This window comes from Ursus arctos, unplaced genomic scaffold (genome assembly GCF_023065955.2).
Source record: "Ursus arctos isolate Adak ecotype North America unplaced genomic scaffold, UrsArc2.0 scaffold_4, whole genome shotgun sequence".
Lineage (NCBI taxonomy): Eukaryota > Metazoa > Chordata > Mammalia > Carnivora > Ursidae > Ursus > Ursus arctos.
In genome coordinates this window covers 24,937,920-24,953,993 of record NW_026623056.1, presented here as the reverse complement: position 1 = coordinate 24,953,993, position 16,074 = coordinate 24,937,920, and the positions used below count along the sequence as shown (strand labels likewise).

At 47.5% G+C, this 16,074-nt stretch overlaps 1 pseudogene; it reads left to right on the top strand.

The window, feature by feature from the left end:
- The first annotated feature begins 5,780 nt into the window (after window positions 1-5,780).
- Window positions 5,781-16,074, top strand: part of LOC113242876 (ferritin light chain-like) — a 57,080-nt pseudogene continuing 46,786 nt past the window's right edge.

Here is a 16,074-nt window from a genome sequence, read left to right as displayed (position 1 = left end):
GCACAGGACTCCAGGGACCCCTCTCCAGGTCTGGGAGAAATTTCTCACCACTCTTCTCCTTGGGCCAGCATCCCTCTACCCTTTGGCTTCTGCAAGAAATGGCAGGAGACTTGATTTTTAAGTGTTTTTTTGCTTGTTCTACAGAAACCCCTGAGGCAGGAGTGTCTACCTGCTCAGAAGACTTGTGAAAATTCAGGAAAAATGCATGCAAATGAACACTTTAAAGATGACCTTGTGTAGAACCGGCGCTTTGCAATCTGGAAGACTCTGCGTTTGTCTGAGTCCTAGCTTTACCTGAGCCAATCAGCATCTCTTCCAGCCTCCTTTTTCCCATCCGTAAGTGAGGGAAAATCACAGTAGAGACTTCTTCATGGAATTGTTATGAGGGTCAAGTCTGGCTTGCATGCAAAATTCTTAGGACAGTGACTGGCGCGTGGCAAGTACTCAATAAATGTTAGCTACGATTTTAATAATATACGATGTTAGCCATGGTTATAAAATAGATTGCTAACTTTTATCTCCTAGCTTCAAGATTGCATATAAAAAGTTTTGTGGAGGGTGGTTTCCCTGGTGCTGCTAAGCCCTTCCCACCTTCCCCGGACTGTGAAGGGGCTTGGTGAGGCCAGCAGTAGTTTTCATGTTCCTTGAAGAGCAGGTGCAAGCCCGGTCACGACTTCCCATCAACCTCCTTGTCAAACCCAGAGAGAGTGACGATCTGTCCTCCTTGGAGGTTCCTACTTACTGTGTGGCAGCTTTTGATTTATAACCTCTCTTGTTCAGGCAGATTTTTTTCTTCCCTCTACTCCTCCTTCCCCTCCAAAATACTACAAGTGAGTATCATTTATATTGATTTTTTTTTTAAACCTACCCTCCGGGGAGCTCATTCCCACCCCCAGAAAGTCTGGGAGGCCAGCCTCTGGTTATATTTTTCCTAAGGCTAAGTCAAATTTTCGTTTGTTATGGAAATACTAAATCTTTTTTAAAAAACAGCCTCCAGTCTTTGGGACAAACATTGACATGGGCTGTGGGCCTGCGCCTGCGCTGATGACAGGAGGGGGAAGCTGGGAGGATGGCAAGGCCCTTAGTGATGCGCATGGGGGCGGAGGCAGCTGAAGCCTCAGACAGAGAGAGGGAAAGAAGGCAAGACAGCAGGGTTTCTGGGCCTGAGAGAGAGAGAGACAGAGAGATGAGGAGAGACAGAGATCCGTGAGGTAAGGGTCTGGGGAAAAAAGAAGACAAGGGCAGAGTGCCTGTGTAGTTTTCTGAGCATTCAATTTAAGAAAAGATTTGCAATGAGAAAGAAAAAAAAAAGCACATGTAAGGAAAATGGCTTTAAAGGGCAAGTTAACTGCATCTTTCCAAATTGAAAGCCAGACCCGGAAAGTTTCATTCAGGAATTAAACACAGAGAAGAGCTGATAGACTGGGTATAGGTCCTCATATCTTTCTGACTTGGAGTCATTCTGTAGATTTGAATGAGTCATCTCTGCATGTATTTTTCTAGACTTTCAAGAGTTAAGGAAAAATCTTGACCTTATGGGTTTTGCCGACACTATGTTTGAGGACTAGCTTTCACTTAGTGCCTGATACGTGTTAAGTATTTAGTAGAGGTTTCATAAATGTGTCTGAATCCATCCTGAAAATAATCCTGTGTGGGAGATTTGTTTTTCTCTTTAACAGATATAGAAAGTGAGGCTCCGTGAGTTAAACCACTTTCTTTTTTTTTTTTTAATATCTTATTTATTAGAGAGAGAAAGAGAGAGAGAGAGCACTCGTGAGAGAGCACAAGTGTGGAGAGGGAGAAGCAGGCTGCCCATCAAGCAGGGAGCCCGATGTGGGACTTGATCCCAGGACCCTGGGATCATGACCTGAGCTGAAGGCAGTCCCTTAACCGACTGAGCCACCCAGGTGCCCCTAAACCACTTTCTAAAGTCCTGGGACCTGTAAGTACTGAAGCTGGGATTCGAACCCAGGCCGGCTTGGACTCACTGTCCATCCAGTCCAGTCCACCTTACCAGACGGGGCCTGAGCATTACCTCCCCAGTGTTCTACCACCTTCTCGGGCTTCCAGAATTTCATGGAAAACAATTCCACAGGGCTCCTTCCCTGTCCCAGCTGCAGCCACTCAAGATACTGGCCTACCGAGCGGCCCTCCCTTGTGAACTTCCCGTGCCTCTCCCTCTCCCTCTGAACAGCCCAGAAGGGCCTGCAGCTCAGGTATGTTTTGAATATGTCTTTACCTGATAGTCTCCCAGTGATGTGGTTAACCCTTGACAACACAGGATCTTATTTTATTTTTTATTTATTTATCTTTTTAAAGATTTTATTTATTTATTTGACAGAGATAGAGACAACCAGCGAGAGAGGGAACACAAGCAGGGGGAGTGGGAGAGGAAGAAGCAGGCTCACAGCAGAGGAGCCTGATGTGGGGCTCGATCCCATAACGCCGGGATCACGCCCTGAGCCGAAGGCAGGCGCTTAACCGCTGTGCCACCCAGGCACCCCAGGATCTTATTTTAAAAGCGACATTAGCCCATGGCTTTTTAATTTTAGTTTTTATATTTATCAAAATGAAACACGCACATAATTTGGGGAGTCAAATAGTTCTACAAGGGCTGCCTCTCAAATGCTTGTGTTTCTGTTCTGAGTTTTCAGTTTGAAGCATTCACCCTTGAATCCCCACGAGGGAAGAGGACTGTAGCTCTTTCACCCGCTGCCCAGCCCCCCTTAGACACATGCTCCTTTTCCATTCCACATTCTTAATATTGTGGTGTTTTAATGTAATTCATTCATAATTCAGTATTTACAGTACAAAATATAGATTATAGTTCTAATGGAGCCCTTCAGCAAGCTGTGATTACTTTTCCTTTCTTGGAGTTAGTGACTGTCTTATTTTTTCATTTGCTTTGTTTATTTGGTATTAAGCAATCTTTAAAGTTCAAACTCTTTGCCAAAGACCTAAATCCCCTCCACAGGTCTTCTATCCAATTTATCTTTGCGCAGGAGCCGCTCTGGGAGCTCTGCCCAGCGGTGGCCACTGGTGGCCCTCCCTGCGTCTCTCTCTGGGCTGTTCAGCTGTCCTAGTAGGGGGGAGGGGGCTGCAGCATCCTGGGGTCCCCTTCACTGCCCTTCCCAGGGGGGATCTCTTGTTTCCTACATCCTCCGGTTTATTCTATTCATGAGGAGCTCATTTTCTAGGAATGACATGAGAAACAGGGCATGCAGCCATGCCTCGCTAACCTCAGTATTTCCAGCACCCCGCATCATAGGTGCCCAATAAATGTTTGTTAAATAATGGAAGGATAAAGGAAGAAAGGAGGACAAGAAATCATCAGCAGAGAAAAAGTTATTACAGGTCTAAGAGACAAAAGGGAAACAGTAACTCCTGACTACTTGATATTTACATGACTGACCTAAACTTTTAACTTACAGTTTACATAAGTAATAATGAAAATTCGCAAGAACTCCGGGATCTAGGGGACTCTTATCTTTCCAAAAGGCTGTCTGGTGTGGGGGAAAGCATGTAGGCACTGAACGAGTTACTTAACCTTTCTGTGTCTTGATTTCTTTGTCCACTAAAAAAAGGGGATGATAGTACCTACCCAGGAGAAGTGCCGTGTTGAGTGAGAACGAATAGCAGTTGAGCGCTGTCATATGTCATCCCATTAGAATGACACCTAAATTAAATCATTCGTATGCAAAATACCTACCTCCATGCCTAGGCTTTTGTAGTACAGTTGACCCTGGAATAACATGGGAGTTAGGGTTGCTTACCGCCCCCCCCACCCTCAGAAATCCATGTGTAACTTTTGACTCCCTCCAAATTTAGCTACTAAGAGCCTGCTGTTGACCGGAAGCCTTACCATGACATACACATTTGATTAACACATATTTTGTACGTTCCATGTGTTAGCTACTGTATTCCAACACTAAGTGAAGCTAGAGAAAAAATGTTATTAAGAAAATCATAAGGAAAGGGCACCTGGGTGGCGCAGTCGGTCAAGCGTCCGACTCTTGATCTCAACTCAGGTCTTGATCTCAGGGTCATGAGTTCAAGCCCCACATTGGCCTCCACACTGGGCATGGAGCCTACTTAAAAAAGAGAGAGAGAGAAGAAAAAAAAAAAGAAGGAAAATCATCAGGAGACTACATTTACAGTACTGTATTTGTTGAGAAAATCTGTGTATAATTTCACCTTCGCAGCTCAGACCCATGTTCGAGGGTTGACTGTACTTGGTAAATGAAAATTATTTCCTTGATTTCCTTCCTTTCTCCGTTTAAGAACTCGGGGTGCTCTGACTTCACAAATACAATAGTATTGATGATGGATGTTGAAAATGGTTATCAACGCTCAGAACTGGGTTCAGCTGTGAGGAGGGTGATAGCGGCGAGGTCCCGTTCTAGTGGTGGCTCTCACGGCGACTTGCTGAGTCTCCTTAGGCAAGTTTCTCTCCCTTTTTGAGCCTCGGAGTTTCGTTCAGCAGAATGCAGGGCCGCGTGGATGGCGACGAAGGTCCTGCGCCTCACCCCGACTCTGCCAGACTCTAACCTTGTTCTGTGAAATGCCCTTCCCAGAACCGACTCCACCCAGCTGCTCTTAGCACAATTTGACTGCAAGACAGATGCTATCGCTGCCCCTGGCACCGGCCTCCTACAGGACTGGAGCCCATGATAGATGTCCTCGGAGGCTGACTGGGGAGAAGAAGCCGTTACATTCTTCTGCAATGTAATGCAAAACAGATCCGGCTTTGGCTCCGGCCAACACCAGGGAAGTGGACTTCCTTGTAAAAGCCACGTTGTCAGCGTCAGCCCGGGGTGATTAATGACTCTTTAATCCCAGAGCAGAATACCTGACAAAATGCGCTTGGGCCAAAAAGGCAGAACAAACCTAATTAGCCTGGTCAACCCACTCACAAGGTGTGGGTTGCTAAGGACCCCAACAGCTCGGAAAGGAAGCCTCTCTCTCTGCCTCTCCCTTTAGGTCTGTGAAAGAATCAAGTGTCCACAATGGGGAAGGGACTCCATTAAAAGCAGGGGCTGGCCAATGAATAAACATGCAGGTTACCGTGTTGATATTTCACTGAATGCCACTCTGAAGTGGGGTGCTTGGGGCCTCGGAGGCCGGCGCCCCCGGTATTGTACTGGGGGAGGGACTGGCCATTTGAAGTCAAGGTGAGGACATACTGGGGGCAGATGGAACCTGCTTTGTTTGTGAAAGAGTTTTTCTGCTATTTATGCTAATGAGTGGGAAACACTTCTCAAGCATTTCAGATGATTCTGTAATGAGGCCCGGCAGAATGTGCCAACATTGTTGGCCCAGGACAATTTTAAACTCCCACTCGCCACATTAGCAGCCCCTTTCTTTACATGAAGGCCCTTGGAGGGTGAAAGAGGACAATGAAGGAAGAGTGAAAACATCACAAAGAGAGGCTTTTGTTTCCCCTTCCTTTGAACCCTCTCAAAAGCCCGGTTTCAAGGGGTGTGTTGGGCCTGCCTTTCAACGTTACTGAACCCAGAATCCCCTGTTGTTTAGCAACATAGAAAGCTGACCTTAATTGACTCCACTTCTGAGCGGGCTTTGTAAATCACTCTGCCCCGGAGTGAAATTTCCTGACGAGGTCTGTGTGTGATATACACCGTTTGTACACAGGATACCAACATGCCCGTGCAACGCACACGCGCTCTTCGCCTCACAACCTGCTCTGTGGACATTCTTGACTTGACTTCTCCCACGCGGCCTCCCTCTGAGTCTGGAATCACTGTTCGCATGACACGGCTAAGATGGCGGAGCTTCGGGGAGGTTAGGTGACCCGACCGGAGTCATACGTCAAGGACGGAAAGGAGCTGTGGCTGGGACTGAGATCCCCCCTGCCTTTTCCCCCTCAACCACAGTTGTCCTGGGGCGCCACGTCACGCGCGTGTGGGTGTGGGTGTGGGTGTGGGTGAGTGTGCCCGAGAGATATCTTCAGAGAGGAGTTTGTTGGAAATGTTATTTTTTAGGGCCTGAAGGGCGCTGCTAGATTGTGGTGACATTTTGGATTTCCTCCCGAATGGTTGGTCATGATAGCATTTCATTTGGTCAAGACTTCTCCTTTCACTGGACTCTAGCTGTGACCCGTGGATTCATCTGCACTCCTTCCTTCCTGGGTCCCGAGTCACCCAGCGGCGGGCACATGGCTGTTGCACGGCGCCATAACGGATACTCCATCTTCCCTATGGGGAGCGCCTCCCCTGAGCCTTCTCAGTTCCAGGGGCGTCGTGAGGAAGGGGGTCCACCCTGGCACTCATCTATAAATTTGGCTGCTGTTCAGGCCTGAGAGACACGGGTGTACCCTCAGAGCCCCTAGACTGGTAACAATCAAAGCTGACTTTGATTTCTGACCAGGGCTGGTGTCTGGGGCACGTGATCCACACAGTGGCGGCAGACTCTGGGCTCCACAGGGCGTGGTTAAATGCGTCACTACCTTGACGTTCTTCATACTTTCATCTTTGAACTTCTGTTTTATAAGCGAAGTCCAATAAAATGTGGAGCAAGGGTGCTATGTGCCTACGCCTGTCCACACGGTTCCTTGCTGCCCTGTTGCACGGCGCCTTCTCCATGCACTCCCTGCGGGAGTTCAGTGAAAGTCACGGCAAGCTAAGTGCCCTGTGTCACCACTGCCTGGGGCGCTCATGGCCCGGAGAGGCTGTGCTTTCTGTTCAAACCAGAATGGAAGGACGCCAGGAGAAGGCAATGGCTGCTAAGAAACACGACGGACCGGAGAGCCCCGTCACACCGTTCCTGCTCACGTGACTGCCCCCTATGAGCCAGTCAGGCTGTGAGGGAACAAAAGGGGGAGAGAAGAGGATGTCTGCCTTCCCGGCAGCCTCTGAGGTGAACCAAAGGCGGAGAAGGGTGGGAGAATATGTGTGTATTACGCAGTAGCATAAAAACAGTTGAGTTAGCACAGAGCAGCACTTCTACTGTTCTGGAAAGAGCTGCACACATATGCATGTATGGGCTATGAAGCCCAAGTTCTACATTTTGGCGACTCTGCCTCGGGGTTAGATGCTCTTACATTTGCACTGAAATCTGGCATTGGACAATCTGCAGAGGAATGGTAAGACTCATGCAAATGCTGTAAAATTTTGATTTCTCTTTACTTAAAATGGCATTAAATAGCAAATAAAACCCACCACGACAAGTTGAGAGAGAGACCACAGAAGGAAGGGAAGAGCTTTATATTCCGGCACATTTAATGGCACTTTTTTCCCTGCTTTTTGGACCAGAAGCCCAACGCTTTTGTTTTGCACGGGTCCTGCATTATGTAGTTAGCCCTGTTCTGGCAGAAGACACATAGAAATGAATCTATGTTTTTAAAAATAATCTTCTGTGATCACAGATGTCATGATTAACTCAAAAAGGAACTGATCTGTGAATGGTACTGTTCTTTGGGTCTCCCTTGGGTGCTGGAGGGGCCGGTGCAAGGTGCTGCATTGCTCTGTGGGCAAAGGGTAGCTGGTGGAAACCACGTGGGCCTATTACCTAAGTAAACACGGATGAGTCACTTATCTCGAGGCCTCTTTTCTCTTAATCTGCAAAATGGAGATAACACACGCCTTGCCCATTTTGTCTGAAGTTCCAGCAAAAAAAAAAAAAAAAAGATATAAAGATGTTTTGAAAAATGTAAAATGTTGTGCATGTCCAAAGAACTTTATAACTTTTAGTATTACTGAAAAATCACAAAGCAAGAATCATGAACATTGCTCTTTGTTCCCTCTGATTTGCAAATTAATTTTAAATGACTTTCCACCAAATTTGCATAAATCCAAATTCATGTCTTTTTTTCTTTTACAGAACTCTGTTAATAACTGTTTGGAAGATAGTACGGAACTTTAATATATGCACAACTTTTTCTTCCTCCTTGTAATATATACATCGATGTTTTTATTTTGTTTTTATTTTTTTTAAGATTATTATTATTATTATTAATTTATCTGACAGAGAGAGAGAGACAGCCAGCAAGAGAGGGAACACAAGCAAGGGGAGTGGGAGAGGAAGAAGCAGGCTTCCAGTGGAGGAGCCTGATGTGGGGCTCGATCCCAGAATGCCGGGATCACACCCTGAGCCAAAGGCAGATGCTTAACCACTGAACCACCCAGGCGCCCCTACATAGATGTTTTTAAAGGCCAGAGTGGTTTGGCCAAAGTAAGGAAGCTTTATTCCATGCAAAAAAGTAAAACATAAAGTAGTGTATACAGTATTCTATAATTACACAGTTGTCAAATCTGTGCATAGAAAAATGAATGGAAATAACCCCAAAGCCTAATAATTAAAAAAATAAACAACCTCTCACAGACGATAAATGAGCCCAAATCACATAAGGCCCTATCATAACGTGGTCTACTGTTTTTATCACACAGTTTAGATAACTTTTGGATTAAAATATGTTTCTCCAAATGTAACAGCTGTTCACAGGTAAAGTCTGATAGATTAACCTGCTGAGACTATAGAAATGTGCTAATCTTATCCCTCCAATAACAGCATTATAAATAGGTCTCTGTCATATAGTAAGAATTTTATAATAAATAGCAGACCGATATAGCAGAAGAATGAACTTACTGGAAGGAAAACATTTTTGCTCTAGGACATTGGGAATGTAACTTCTCTTAGCATGGGCCTCAGTTTCCCCATCTGTCCCGGGGATAGAGTGGACACTAAACTCTAAAGGGCCGTCCAGCACCAGTATTCTGTGTTTTGATGGCCATGATGTGACCTTCAAAGCTTTAGTGCCAAAGTCATGCTCAGAACCACCTGAAGTGAGGCCGTGAGTACACATGACAGCAGATGGCATAGATGGGTTCTGTGTCCCAAGGTGATACAGCCGATCTGGGTTCTCAAATACCAGTTTCAAGTCCAGATCCAATCTGTCCCTTGGCCTGATGCACTCTTTTCTGGATGGGGACTCAACCTCCAGGAGTGGGAGGCTTTTCCCAGCACTGAGAGGAGTGCATTCAGCTTTCGCACCTAAGGCTGTCTGACCGTGTCCCCAGCATACCCACGCAGCAGCTGACCCGTAAGTGTTTGTTGAACACTGAGCTATGGTTTCATAATTAATTACTCATTTTATTTCTCCTTTCAGACTACAAGCGCTCCAAAGTCAGAGGCTCAGCAAATTCAAATTCATCCCTCTTCCCCGTAGCACCTCGTGCATGCACGGGACCTAGCTCATAGTGAGAGCCCTGCAGATAGGAATTCAAACGTTCTAAGTAAACTCGAATGATGACCACTACCCATTTGGCTGAAATAGGTATTCTTGCTCATGAAGGACCCCAGGCTGCCCTGGATAGGTCCTGGTATCTGCCTCCTGCTCACTGGTGGGAGGAATGGGGACACAACTTGTGCTTTTCTGGGGGGACGCAGACAGCCAGAAACTAAATCCCCAAACTCTTGCTTGTCTTGACTAAAGACCGCGCTTCTCATGACCTCAGGCTTTTTTTGCTTTGCAGTCTTGTTCGAAATGGCGTTTGGAATATACACTCCCCAGCAATGAAAAATCGTGTGAGGCTGTTCATAGCAGCTGTGTTCATAATAGCCTCAAACCAGAAACAAGCCAAATGTCCACTGGCAGGAGAATGGGCAAACAAAATTCATTATAGCCTTACTAGAAAATACTACTCAGCAATAAAAAGGAGCAAACTAAATGGATGAATCTTAAAAGCATGCTAAGTGAACGAAGCCAGATGCAAAAGAGTCCATACTGAATGCTTTTACTTAAATGCAGTTCTAGAACAGACCAACTTCATGGAGAGTGATAGAAATAGGAACAGTGCTTGCCTGGAGGTGGAGGGGGGTGGTTTGCCCGGAAAGAGGGCACAAGGGAAGTTTCTGGGTTGATGGAAATGTTCTGATCTTGACCCGGGTGGTGGTTACATAGGTTACACTTGCCAAAACTCATTGAACAGTATGCTTAAAAATCTCTACGTCGCATTGTTTGTTCAATTAATCCTCGATTAAACCCCCCCCGCAATATTTGGAGCTGAAGCGTCCCAGCTTTTTCGTGGCTGCCTGGCTGTCTCCCGGCTCAGACACGGGGAAGGAAGCCGTGATTCCTGCAGCTGTGGCCACCCTACCGATCTCCTCACATCCGCCCGGGGCGGCCCCAGCACGTGGCCCATTTCTCATCCAGGCACTTTGCTGGCACTTTGTGAATGCCTGTCTCTCCCTGGGTTCTCTCGGGGCCCACGGAAAACTCCCATCCTTCTTCCCCTAAGTACTTCTTCAGATCTCCAGTTCTCTCTGTGTTTTCTCTTCTCTAGGCTAATCCCCAGTTTTTCCATCCATGCTTCATTGAACGTGGTTTCCAAACCCTTCCTTGTTGTAGGTCCCTCCCCTGGACACGTTCCAGCTGCCCCAGGCCCATTTCAACGATTCTCTGAACACTTTGGCAGGCAAACTCGACTTCTCCCTCCAAAGTGATTTCAGAGGAGGAGGCGGGCTGTGAGCCATTGTCAGAACGAGCCAACAGGTTAAACTTTTTTTTAAAGGGGGAAGAGAAATGAAAATGTGGTGGGAATCCCGCAAAGGCCCCTGTGAATGATTGACACACATTTAAGCAGACACCGTAGTTGTGCGATGCCAGGGGGCTGATCCATTAATAGATATAATTTGTAGGCTCCCGAGGAGAGGTTAAAGAGGAGAGCACAGATTCCTTTGAGCCGACTTGGGGCTCCATGTCATCTGTCCCAGCCTTAATCAAGTTATCATATCAACCGGGTGTCTCCTGGACCCCAGCTCCCTGTCTGAAAGAGGAAAAACTTTGCAGACGAATTTCTAGCAGCAGGAAGTCGGTGCTCTCCTGCGAGGTCGGATAAAAAGCACCTGTAACCTCTCCAGGCCTCCCTCCTGCTCCTGCTGGGAGTTCAGCTCAAGTGGCTCCCTTATTGGATTACGCGTCTCGGGCCTTTTCTGGTGCAGGTATCCAGCCCACGGCGTGCCACCGGCTCCCTACGAGCAGAAAACATTAAAGTTACTCTTTTGTGAAATTATGGGGAAGCTGAGTGGGCCAAGCGCTCAAGTAGGGGTGTGTGTGTATGTGTATGTGTGTGCATATGCATGCGTGCAAGGAGGCACACGCATGTGTGTAAAGAGAGGAATGCTGTCTGTGAGCAAATGGGGCGTTGATTTATATTTGCTTCCTTTAGTCACAGAACAACTGAGTGGCATCTCTAAGTTCTCACGATAAAAAAAAAAAGAGGTAGAGAAAAAAAGACTTCTGCTTAACCCCTATAGATCATTATTATTTTTTCAGTGTTTGTGAAAACTTTATAACATGCATAATGTGCAAGCAATGGACCAGATTCTATTACCGATTTCTTTGCTTCGTGACTACATAATTCAAATTATTGTGCTGTACAGTATTTTATAATGAGGGTACAAATTATGATGCTCTTTGTGACTATTTTTTTTAAAGATTTTATTGAATGATTGATTGATTTGAGAGAAAGAGGGGGGAGGGGCAGAAAGAGAAGGAGAGGCAGACTCCCCGCTGAGCAGAGAGCCGGACTAGTGGACCCCTGATCATGACCTGAGCTGAAGGCAGCCCCTTAAGCAACTGAGCCACCCAGGCGCTCCTCTTTGTGACTGTTTCCATGTGAAGGTATTACTGAACTTTCTTCCATGTGGTGGTAGGTTTGCGCCTATCCATCTCTCCTAAGCATTACTTTAGGAGTGGAGAAAGAGAATGGAGGGGGTGTGTGTTGTAAGCATGTGTCTACTCTATATTGCCGGTTTTCTTTTATTGGTTTCCTTTTAAAAAAAGAAAAAAGGACATTTATTTTCCCACTCAATCACCAAAAAACAAAAAACCGAAAAATTTTGCAAGGCAATATTTTGAAATCATTTCAGGAAATCTTAACCTAATCAAGGACAATAATGGTAATGTCATTTCATCTGCAGGTGCCCCAGACTCCTGAGAATCCCGTCTAAGCCCTGGGACATTTTCAGATCAGCCTGGGGCTTTGGGAAGACTCTGGTGGTGGAGAGGAGGTGGTGGTGCTGAAAAGTCAGGATGAAATTGGACTTGTCCGGGCGAGCGAGGACCGCACTGGGCTAGGTAAGCAATGGACTTACCATTCATCGGTTCATTGCCCAGGGGGATAAAAGGAAACACACCCTCCGAACTCAAGATGCCTATTGATTTATCCCCTTTAACAGACCAGACGCTTGGGAAGCCAATGTCTTGGGGCTCGCTGGCTGGTGGTGGTTGGGGAGAGAACCGGGGCGCCCGCGGAGCGACCTTCCCAGCCTCTGCCGGGATGCCACCGGTTAAGCGACCTGGCTGCACAGAGGGGCGCCCTGGCTGCCGTCGGGGAAATAAACTTGATTTTCTGAATTCTTTGGCAGCTGATGGCAAAGGGCCAGGTACGGTGGCGCCGCGGCGGGGGTTGGGGAGGAGCTTTGCAGAAGGCGGCCACGGGCCACGGAAAAGTGGGCCCAGACCCACGCTGCCCACCTGCGCCCCGGGGGGTCCCGACGCCGCTGGGGGGACGGGGTGGGGGGCGGTGAGCCAAGGCCAGCCCTTCGTTGCGGGCCACGAGAGCGCTGGGCGCAGGGCCCGTGTGCAGGGTCCGCCTGCTGAAGGAGAGGGGCGCCTCACACTCTCCTAGCGCTGGAAGTCCCAGGGCCTCTGCGGGGCTCACAAGCAGCAGGGGACTTCTAGAGCTTAAGCCAGTTCATCAAGAAAGGAGCACAAGTCCCTTGTCTCATTCAGCCTTTTGCTAGGGTTTTGGAGGCGTCACCAGAAATTCCCCCAGGCTCTATGAACTGCTCCCCGCCCCTCCCCCCGGCCTGTCTGTAGGAGATTCTAGCTGGGCATTGCATGGGTCCTGCCCACCTGTCCTGTCTGGGGTGTCCCTGAAGGGCGGTGGTGGAGCTCACGCTTCCTTGGACGACACAGCAGAAGCCCGAGGGGAGACTCCAGCTGCGGGGCCTCTCAGGGCAGGGATCATTGCTCCGCTCAGTCATTCAGAAACATTTCCTGAGCTCCCCCAAGCCCGGTGCGCCTCTCAGAATGTCTGCCCCTCCTCAGGCCCCGACCGGTCTTGCTCCCTGGTCTCCTGCAGGGGCAGCACCTGTCAGACTCCCCTGGAACCCAGAGCATCGGGCTCCTTCCCAGCACCAAAGGCCCTTGCAGTACAAGTACAGGCTGGCCCCTCCTCATACTAGACGTGTGTGGGCCATATTTCCTCAGCAGCGCTCTGGAGCGTTCCAAACAGCCACCAACCACCTCAGACACTAGCCAAACTTTGCTCCTGTTCCTTTCCTGTCCAGAATGAGGCAGCTCGTAGTGTTGATTTTATTTATAGAGGATGTCAGGATTCCAGAAAAGCAGGCTTGGAAAGGAACAAAATGTGGCAGATAACACACAGCTTGCTAGTGCTCTTTCACACTCCGAGCAAATCTGTACATAGAATGAAGCCCAATATCTTTAGCTGCTATTAAAATACAAGCAGCCCTATTTTTTTAGTGCAAAATGGGGGCCTCGTGCTAGACTAATTCTTCCTCGGGCTTCATTCACTTTGGCAGATTTTTCTACTTGACCCTCTCTTTCAGAACCAACACTAACAAATAATGATACTAAAGCCGTTCGCTTCATGTCTTTAGAATCTCTCTCAGAGGAGTCTGCTTTTCTGCTGGAGCCATTTTATTTCAGGTTGATACCTAATTAAATTCAGTGTAATGCAGGACTCGTGTGTGAACGTGGACGTGTGTGTGAGAGAGAGAGAGAGAGAGGGAGAGAGAGAGAGTATGGTGCTTGCAATCAGCAGGAAGAAGCCTGGAAATGAGGCCTGATTAAATGAGAATCTAAATATAGAACAGGTACCCTAGGAGTTCTAGAAAGATAAATTATTCTCAGCCTTGTACAGTGACAGCAGCTTACAATGTGTTTGTCTATGTCATAATGGAGTAGTTTTATTTATGTGTGTAATGCTGATAACATAAGAATATAATTATCCCACTCACAGGATGTCAGCTTCCAACTGCTTCATTGTATTAGCTATCTATTACCATGTAAGAAATTACCACAAACTTAGTGGCTTCAAACAACACACGCTTATTATCTCATGGTTTCTGTGGGTCTGGGGTCCAAGCACAGCTGAGCCAGGCCCCCTGATTTAGAGTCTCTCACTAGGCTCTAATCCAGGTATTAGCTGGGGATGGGGTCTCATTCGAAGCTTGATGGGGGAAGGATCCACTTCCAAGCTCATGGGGTTGTTGACAAGATTCAGTTCCTTGAGGGTTTTGGATTGAGGGCTCCTTGCGGGCTACCAGCCAGAGGTCAGCCTCAGTTCCTTGCCACGGGGACCTCTCTCTATGGCAGCTTATTGTATCAAAGCCTGCAAGGGAGACAGTCCGTAGATACTCTGCTAGTACAGTGAGTGTTACCGTCTTATGTAATATGATCATGGGAGTGACATCCCGTGCCTTCGCCAGATTTTACTGATAGAAATCAGTCCCAGGGGCGCCTGGGTGGCTCAGTTGTTAAGCGTCTGCCTTCGGCTCAGGGAGTGATCCCAGGGTCCTGGGATCGAGCCCCGCATCGGGCTCCCTGCTCCGCTGGGAGCCTGCTTCTTCCTCTCCCACTCCCCCTGCTTGTGTTCCCTCTCTCGCTGGCTGTCTCTCTCTGTCAAATAAATAAATAAAATCTTAAAAAAAAAAAAAAAAGAAGAAATCAGTCCCAGGTGCTGCTCACACTTGATAGGCAGGGACACCAGGAGGCAGGGGCCCTCTGGACCCCGACAGGGTCTGTGCATCATGCTCATTTCACCCGCAAGTAAACTGAGGACCTGAGATGGATGTGCCCTGGTCACAATCTCAGTGAGTTAATTTAGGAGATTAGACTCTCATCTCAGCCTTTTATTCTGTCTGTGTTCTTGCCCTCCTTGCATATCTCCATAATACAAGTTTAAAATGCACGACACTTCTGGTCCTGGAAAGCAGGCACGGTCTCTGCGTAGCTGCCTTTACTGCCAGGTTAACCCTGCCTGCCCCATAATCACTGGGGTCCGTTGCTAAGAAACTCAAGGAGCCACAATCCCCTGCCCCCACAAAATATTCTTAAACCAAAATGATAGAAAGGGTCCCCTTTTCCAGATCAATGAAATGAGACAATTTTAAAGAATCTCAAGGTATCTTAGTCCTCACCCCCACCCTGCCATAACTGCTTGTAACAGATGAGAAAACTGAGGTCTAGGAGAGAGAAGTGATTTATTCAAGCTCACACTGACAGGGCGCGGTTCTCTAGAACACATTGAAAGCAAGCACGGAGAATGTATTGGCTCGAGCATAACCGTAGGAAGGGCTGGCTCTCCCTGACAGCCTGCAACTCAGGATCCTCAGCCCCACCCAGGCCCTGAGACCAGGAGGAAAACAGCCAAATAAACAATAGATCTAATTCCAACAGGCCATGTTGCTTTTGGAGGGAAAGAGCTACTCGTAAATTCTAGACAAATAAAAGCTGCTTAAATAGTTAATTCGGTAGGGACCACACATCACTGACCTATACCACACAATGTCGTGGGACCTTAGCTTTGACTCTGTCGTATCTGTGAGATTACAATCCCACCTCGAGAAATGGGAGTTCAGTCTAGTTTGACATAAAGTGTGTGTGTGTGTTTCTTTTGTTTCTGGGGCCGCCAAGACTTTGTCTCATCTCCTCTCTGTACTAGAAAGAAAAAGTATTTTCTGACCTCCAGTCACTGCACTTGGCCAAACAATCTCCCAGCAAAGTTATGAACAAAATTTCCTCCTCCCCTTGTGTTCTTATGAAGGAGGCCTCTGGCTGCATTTGCCTTCCATTGCTTAAAGAATAATCGAAGGAACAAATGAAACAGGAAATAATGAGTTCTGTGCCCGTTCCTGTTGAGTTTGGGAGCTCTGGGTTATCTCTTTGCTGGCTTTGAAGAGCCCAAATCACTCCGTGTCAGAGGAGTCCGGCGAGAACGAGGGGGTTGCTCTTAGCCCGAGCTAACTGAATCGTTCTGATCCTGGGCTGCCTTAGTTTTCTCTCCTGGGCCCAAAGGGACTTGCTGA